Raw genomic sequence first — 7,928 nt, 5'->3', positions numbered from 1 at the left:
GTCTGGCCAGCAGGTTCCAAGTTCCTCCTATTCCTCCCTCCCCAGGGCTGGGATTAGAGGTATACACTAGCTTTTCCAAAGGTGCTGGGGATCTGAACTCGGGTCCTCAGTGCTGGCATAGGAAGCGCTTTATGGAAGAAACCGTTTCCCCAGCTCCCCTGACTCATCTTTATCAGACTGTCTCCGCTCTGGAAGTTTACAGGATCTTTGTTTCTCTTCTGCTTTATGAAGCTTTGACTTGAGTTGGAGCAATGAAGCCTCTGACCCCTCTTGCTCCCAAACAAGTAGGAAGTGCTTTCCTTTAGCCCTAATGCCCCCTCCTCCAGAGATTCTAAGTTGGCAAGCATACCTATGAAAATCCTTGCGCAATTTCCATCTGAGCGGAATTAAACCTGAAGGCAGTCACACGTCTTGTCCTCTCAGGGCATTTCTGATCCGCCTGGGAGCTTAGACACAGGAACTGTTGCTGGATTTATAGCACATCTCTCCATGCCTCTTGGTATGCGTGTAATTTTGTTAGTATGCTATCTGAATCCATTCCTCCTCTGTGGGAACACAGAGTGCCTCCAGCGGCATGATCTGTCTCAGCTTGGCTGTTTCTAAAGTGGCCATCATCCAGCACTCCTTCTGTGGCTTAGAAGATGTAATGAGGTCATACATATTTAGTGCTTAAAGTCATATTTGACTCATAGTTAAAACTGATCAAGTATTGATCATTACTGATATTGGCCCTCTACACTCAAAATGTGTGGTTTTTGTTAGTCTGTGCTTTGTATTTGAGACAAAGTAGGTAGCCTAGGTAGGCTACCTACTAGGTAGCCTAGGATGACCTTGAACTCAAGATCCCCCTTTCTCCTGAGTTCTGGGTTTATAGTTGTGTGCCATCACACTAGACTAACTGTGGAGTTCATTTTAACAAGGGACTTAAGTTATTTCAGTTAAGAGATGTCTTCATTATCATTTTTATCTTTCCCTATTGGAAAGAAACTACTTTCTCCTACAACATTTCTCATGTCTCTCATATCTTCTGTGTAAGTTTTTGTTTTTATCTTGCTCTGTGAGACCTTTAATCAACTTTAAGTTCCCAGCTCTTTTGTCATCTTCTACGCCCATTTTCCTCATTTTACTTAACCACTTGTTCATAAATATTCCATTTTCTAGATTTCCATGCAGCTAAGTTTGTCCATGATGACTAATTCTGGGTGGTCAGTGGAAATGCAAGTTTCAGGTGAAACAGAGTTCTTAAAGTCACACTCCGTGTGTGTGTGTGTGTGTGTGTGTGTGTGTGTGTGTGTGTGTGTGAGAGAGAGAGAGAGAGAGAGAGAGAGAGAGAGAGAGAGAGAGAGAAAGTCTCGTTCATTGCAGCCTGTCCTTGAACTCACTCACTATTCAGCCTAGGATGACTTTGAACTACTGATCTTCTCATCTTTACCTTACAACTGCTGGGATTACAGATGTGTGCCGCCATGCCTGGTCCAGGCGGTGCTGGAGGTGGAATCTAGGGCTTCACATAGCCTCCTTGTCCCTGTTGACGTGTAGGACATGGGAACGTGCTCTCTTCCTCGGAAGTCTTAGAGTAAAACAATGCTCTCGATTCTGGGGAGTTTTTCCAACTTTCAAGAACTCTTTGGTATTTTCTGAATGTTTCTCATTCGAGAGCTTACTTTGTTGTCCTTAAAGAGTATAGAAATTTGTCTCACTTTTTCATTGTTTCTGTTGGAGAATCTTATATTGCTGTACAATCTAGACTAGCTTTGAACTTGGGATCATCCTACCTCAAGCTCTCCGGTGCTTGGTAACAGGTGTGAACCACCATGGCTAGGTTGTTACCATCCCTCCCCCCCCCCCCCCCCCCCCCCGCCCCACTGTCCTATTTTTTTACATTGTTTCTGTCTTCACTGAACTCATTTTTGTCTGTTTCTCTATGCTTACCTTCGTCTTTCTGGTGACTGGTTTTCCTCAATTATCTGCTGTCACTGACTGTGGATATTAAAGAATGGGGTACAAAGGGCTCTGGCATGTTCAGCAGAGCACCTACTTAGCATACATGAGACTAGAGTTTCAATCTCTAACACTGAAAATAGAACCAACAGGCATTATAAAATCAAGTGTACAGAAAGAGGATTGCTGACCCACTGATCTGTCTGTGAGGACCAAGGTGGCACCCAGATGTTTATTGAAAAGCTCCAAATACTGCATTTCCAGGTCTTTTCCGTTGGGTTAGTCAATGTTGGTTAGTCAATGTCTCAGCGGGAAGATTCTGGTGGTAGAATCTTGACTGCCTAGACTTGTCAGTCATCGGATGAGTGAATTATGAAACATCAAAAAGAAGTGTTGTAGGGAGTTGGAGAGATGGTTTAGTGGCTTAGAGTGCTTGCTGCTCTTACAGAGGTTCCAGGTTCTCTTTCTAACACCGGCCACCCCCACCCCCATGCACATCATGTGGCTCACAACCAAGCATAATGCCAATTGCAGGGAATATAATGTCTTTTTCTAGCCTTAAGGACACCTGCAGAGCACATACATGTGCTCAGTTTCTTACACAAACATGTAATATCTCATAATAAAATTTTTTATTTAAAAAAAAGTTTAAGCCAGGCGGTGGTGGCGCACGCCTTTAATCCCAGCACTCAGGAGGCAGAGGCAGGCAGATCTCTGTGAGTTCGAGGCCAGCCTGGGCTACCAAGTGAGTTCCAGGAAAGGTGCAAAGCTACACAGAGAAACCCTGTCTTGAAAAAACAAAAAACAAACAAACAAACAAAAAAAGTTTACTAAAAACATATTCCTCCAGGGTTGGCGACCTGAGTTGTAATAGTCTTTTTGTTTTGAGTATGCAAGGGGAGGAAAAAAAGGTCAAAGGGCTCTCCCTGGGGACCCACTACGAAGCCACATAATCTTGGGGATGTACTGCAAGGCCCCAGTGTGGCTGCACCTTATCCAGATCCAGTGAGCATCCATCCATGTCTTCATATGACCTCTTGAGTTGATCTGATTTTCTACTAGGCATCTTGCTGGATTGTACAGCCCAGTCTCCACCCCCCCCACCCCCGTGTGTGTGTGTGTGTGTGTGTGTGTGTGTGTGTGTGTGTGTGTGTGTGTGTGTGTATTCCTGAAATCTGGAGAGACTCTGGATTCTCCACTATAGTTTAAATCTTCGTCTGGCTCAGCTAAGCCGCTCCTGGGTACTGCCCCCAAGAACTGCAAGTCAGCACATCACAGACCCTTGCACATCCATGCTCACTGCAGCTCTATTCATCATAGCTAAGCTGTGGGAACAATCCAGATGTCCATCAACAGAGAAATGCATAAAGCAAATGTGGTATTCATACACAATGGAGTTTTTTCAGCTGTAAAAGAGAACAAAATTGTGTAGGAAAGTAGATAGACCGGGAGATGATCATATTAAACAAATTAGGTCAATTGTAGGAAGGTAAATATCATATGATTTCTCTATATGTGGTTCTTAGATTTTTATATAAACACATAAATAATGCAGGTGTGTATGACATGAAAGTAGATGCCAAACTGTCTAGAGGACACAGGAGGCTATCTGGAGAGGGGAGTGGTGAGAAAGCAGGCAGGGGGCAGACTATGCTGGACATACAATATACATGTGTATGAAAATACCCTTGTGTAACACAGTATCATGTACAATGAATATATACATGAACAAATCTGAAAACTTCATCAGCCTGTCAAATGAACTCCCAACTCTTAGAGAGGAAGAAAAGCTCTGTCTCCACAGCAGGCTTCCCATGCCTTCCTCTGCTTCTTCCTGGGGTGCTTGTTGGCCTCTGCTTCTTCCTGGGGTGCTTGTTGGTGTGTGCTGAGAAAGAATGGCTTAGATGATCTCAGGCTCCCTGTGTCCACACAATCAGATACTTTTTAAACATTAAAGACACTGTCAACAGACAAAAATAAATAAATAAAGACAACCCAGCTAGGCCTGATGCTACTGGCTTTTAATTACAGCACTCAGGAGACTGAGGCAGGAGAATTGTGAGTTTGAGGATAACCTGGGAATATGTACTTAGACTCTGTCTCGAAAAAGAAAAAAGGGAGTGAAGGAAGGAAGAAAAAGAGGGAAGACCAGGGCTACTTACAGAACAAAATATCTGCAAATAATGTATCTAAAAAGCAATAATAGCTAGAATACATAAATAATTCCTAGGCAAGCATGGTGGCGCACACCTTTAATCCCAGCACTCAGGAGGCAGAGGCAGGTGGGTCTCTGAGTTCAGGCTAGCTTGGTCTACAGAATGAGTTCCAGGACAGCCAGGGCTACAGGAAGAAATCCTATTTTGAAAAACAAAACAAAATTCCTATGAGTCAAAACAACCAGATTCTAAAGTAAACAAAGGATTTGAAACAAGAACATCCATCATGGATATGAGCAATGCATCCAGCTCCGGAATATTGTTAAGCCTGAAAAGGGAGTGAACTACAAATACACGAACTTGGATGGCGTTGAATTACAAAAGGACAAAGACCACGTGATTTCACTTATGTGAGATTCCCCATAGTACTTAAGTTTACAGAAATAAGAAGTAGAATTGAGGCAGCAAGCAGGAGGCTAGTTTAGCATCTGCGACTCCACTTAGCTTGGGCTCCGCACACACCACTCTTCTCACAATGCACCTAGAAACCCAGGTGACGCCCTCTTTTAGCTTCTGTAGGCACCACACCCGTGTGTACATAAACACACACACATACACACTTAAGAGCAAGTTCTAGGACAGCCAGGGATACACAGAGAAACTTTGTCTTGAAAAACCTAGCTAGCTAGACAGAGAGACAGACAGATCTTTTTAAAAGGAGTTAAGGTAATAGATTCCATGTGCCCATGAAAACAGAGGGCCAACCTAAGGGACCTGTTCTAGCTTGCTTCCTGTTGCTGTGATAAAATACTATGGCCAAAAGCAACTTAGGGAAGGAAAGGATTTATTGGGCTTACACTTCCAGATCAAAGTCCATCACTGAGGGAAGTTGGGACAGAACTCAAGCAAGAACTTAATCATGAACTAGAGGAATAAATACTGCTTCCTATTTCACTGACAGCTTCCTGCTCAGCTGGCTTTCTTGTACAGACCAGGACCACTTGCCCAGGGAATAATGTTGCCTACAGTAGACTGGGCCCTCCTATATCAATTAACAATGGAGACAATCCTCCACAGATAGACCCATAGGTCTGTTTGATTTTGACAATCCCTCAGAATCTCTTCTCAGGTGATTTAGGCCATGCCAAGTTGACAGTTCAAGCTAACTAGGACAGGACCTGAGTGTGCATGGATTTTGTGCAGGGATCCATAGTTAGGAGTCAAAGGATGATCAAATAAACTCTTAAACTTGTGTAGGTATTCTTCGGTGGATTGCTTAACTACCTAACCACAAAGCTTCATAACAAATGAGGCCACGTAAGAGAGATTCTGGAGATGTGTATCTTAGTGGCTCTTCCCCAACTTTCACTTTGTCACTTAATTTGTGTCTCTGTGTTCAATGATGTCTTTGCAGGGCTCTTAAACCAACAATTCTACTTAAAATAGCCATTTTTCCCGGCCATTCAGTAACTCTCTGCCTTTTCTTTGTTAGCACTCGTAACACGGCACTTGAATTATCTTGGGTTACTTCTTTGCTGCCAATCAGAGCCACTGCACACAATCCACATATTTTCATTCTTTCAGCCACATCATTTGCACAGAGCCTGGAATGTTGTAAATGCTCAGGAATATTTAGTCAATCAATGGATTTACTCGTGTATTTATTATTCATTAGTATAATTTGTTATAATATTTAACACTTAAGTATATATCTAATGCATTCATTTAAAGTGTTACTTGGGAGTTTTGGTATTTTCCAAATTTCTTTTATTTTTATATATTTAAGTGTTTACTGCACATATGTATGTGTACCAGATGTATGTCTGGTGCCTAAGGTCAGAAAAGGACATCAGATCCCCTGGAACTGGAGATACAGACAGCTGTGAACCACCATGTGGGAACCAAACCTGAGTCCTGTGCCAGAGCAGCAAGTGCTCTTAACCTCTGGGCCATCTCTCCAGGGTAGTATTTTTGAACAGTGGTACAATTTATGTAGATAGAAAACCCTGGTTGAGGCATAAGAGCAAGACTTTGGGGTCAGATCATTTTATTTTGTTCTGTCTCCCAGGCTACCGAGTTAGAATTTCTACTGGGCAGTTGTAAATATGATTCTGGGTGGACATAAAATGAAGGTAGACACAGTTGTTAAGACTCAGCTCCTAGGGCCTGGAGAGATGGCCCAGCCATTCAGAGAACATACCACTCCTACAGAAGATCTGAGTTCAGTTCCCAGCACATTGGGCAGCTCACAACTGCCTATAATTTCAGCTCCAGGAGAATCCAATGCCTTTGGCCTCTGTGGGCACCTGCACTCATGTGTACTTACCCACACACAGGCACCCACATACACACAAAGAATAAAGGGTACCTGCCACATGTGAAAGGACCGAACTGACTCCTGCAAGCTGTCCTCTGGCCTCTACACATGCCCACACACATTAATAAATACATAAATAAGCAAACAAATGTGTACATTTAAAAAAAAATCTGTGCCTTAGAAGTAGATTAGGTTCTCCAAAGATGAGAAAAAGAATGGGTGATAGACCTGGAGTACCCAGAGAGACCAATCGGGGTAGGAGATTCCCTGAGGAGGGAGAAAGGAAAAGTTAATGTCAGATGATGAATTTATCCAATTATCTTCATTATCTTTATCCACTCCTTTACTAAGCGTATACTTTGTGTTGTAGTTTTTTTCTTTTTTTTTAATTTAATTTTATTTTATTTTACAATACCATTCAGTTCTACATAACAGCCACAGTGTTGTAGTTTTAATTAGCACAGTAGTAGATAGGAAGATGTATGAAGAGTTCCATTTTTAAAAAATGTATGAAGTTTAAAAGTGTATGAAAAAGATATATAAAGAGCTTCATGTTTTAAAAAAAACTCCACTTTAATAAAAAGATTTATGTGCCGGGCGGTGGTGGCGCACGCCTTTAATCCCAGCACTCGGGAGGCAGAGCCAGGCGGATCTCTGTGAGTTCGAGGCCAGCCTGGGCTACCAAGTGAGTTCCAGGAAAGGCGCAAAGCTACACAGAGAAACCCTGTCTCGAAAAACCAAAAAAAGAAAAAAAAATAAAAATAAAAATAAAAATAAAAAGATTTATGTGCATGAGTGTTTTACCTGTGTACCATGTGCGTGCAGTACCACTGGAGGCCAGAAGTGGGCGTTCGATCCCTGGAGCTGGAGTTAGCGCCTGTTGTGAGCCACCTTGTGTGCTAGAAATCCCTTATGCAAGAACAGAAAATGCGTTGAACTGCTGATCCACCATTCCAGCCACCAATATTCCATTTCCTTTTATGAACATAACTCAAGATTTGGATATCGTCAATCCAAAGGACAGACAAGGTTTTTTGTATGTGGATTGCCTTGTTTTTCTGAGACTTGGTCACACAATGTAGCTGAGGCTGGCCCAGTAATTTTTGATCTTCCTGCCTCAGCCTCGAGCCTGCTGGGACTGAAAAAGTCAAGTTCGTTTCTAAAAACGTGGAAGCGTCACTCTCCGTTCTTCCAAGTAGTCCCACTTCTTAACCTCGGGACCTAACACAGAGGAAAATCCCGGCTCCATAGCTCTGAAAACTCAGCTCTAGCTAGTAGACAGCAGAGGAAACCCCTTAGAGACCCGCCTCCCTCTTCCTGAGTTACCAAAACAGGCGAGAATGACTGCCATCTTAGCCAATGGGCGAAGTAGAAGCCGAAACCATTGTAAACAAACCCGGAGTCGCGGCGCTCGGGCTCCTCCCCGATGTGGGGATGATTCATCCTAGGGTTGAAATCTAGGCGTGACCAGCGCCTTCTCAACCAATCAGAAATGGTGGTCTCCAGTGAGGGCG

The 7,928-nt window shown here is 43.1% G+C and overlaps 1 long non-coding RNA gene across 1 annotated transcript; it reads right to left on the bottom strand.

Moving 5' to 3' along the window:
• Positions 1-1,921: 1,921 nt before the first annotated feature.
• Positions 1,922-7,916, bottom strand: LOC143272414 (uncharacterized). The gene is made up of 3 exons (XR_013049946.1): positions 7,741-7,916; positions 7,219-7,323; positions 1,922-6,681 (listed from the first exon to the last, which is right to left on the bottom strand). It is a non-coding gene; the product is annotated as an uncharacterized LOC143272414 (long non-coding RNA).
• Positions 7,917-7,928: the final 12 nt, after the last annotated feature.

Source organism: Peromyscus maniculatus, chromosome 3 (genome assembly GCF_049852395.1).
Source record: "Peromyscus maniculatus bairdii isolate BWxNUB_F1_BW_parent chromosome 3, HU_Pman_BW_mat_3.1, whole genome shotgun sequence".
In the NCBI taxonomy this organism is placed as follows: domain Eukaryota; kingdom Metazoa; phylum Chordata; class Mammalia; order Rodentia; family Cricetidae; genus Peromyscus; species Peromyscus maniculatus.
This window is presented reverse-complemented; position numbering and strand designations above follow the sequence as displayed.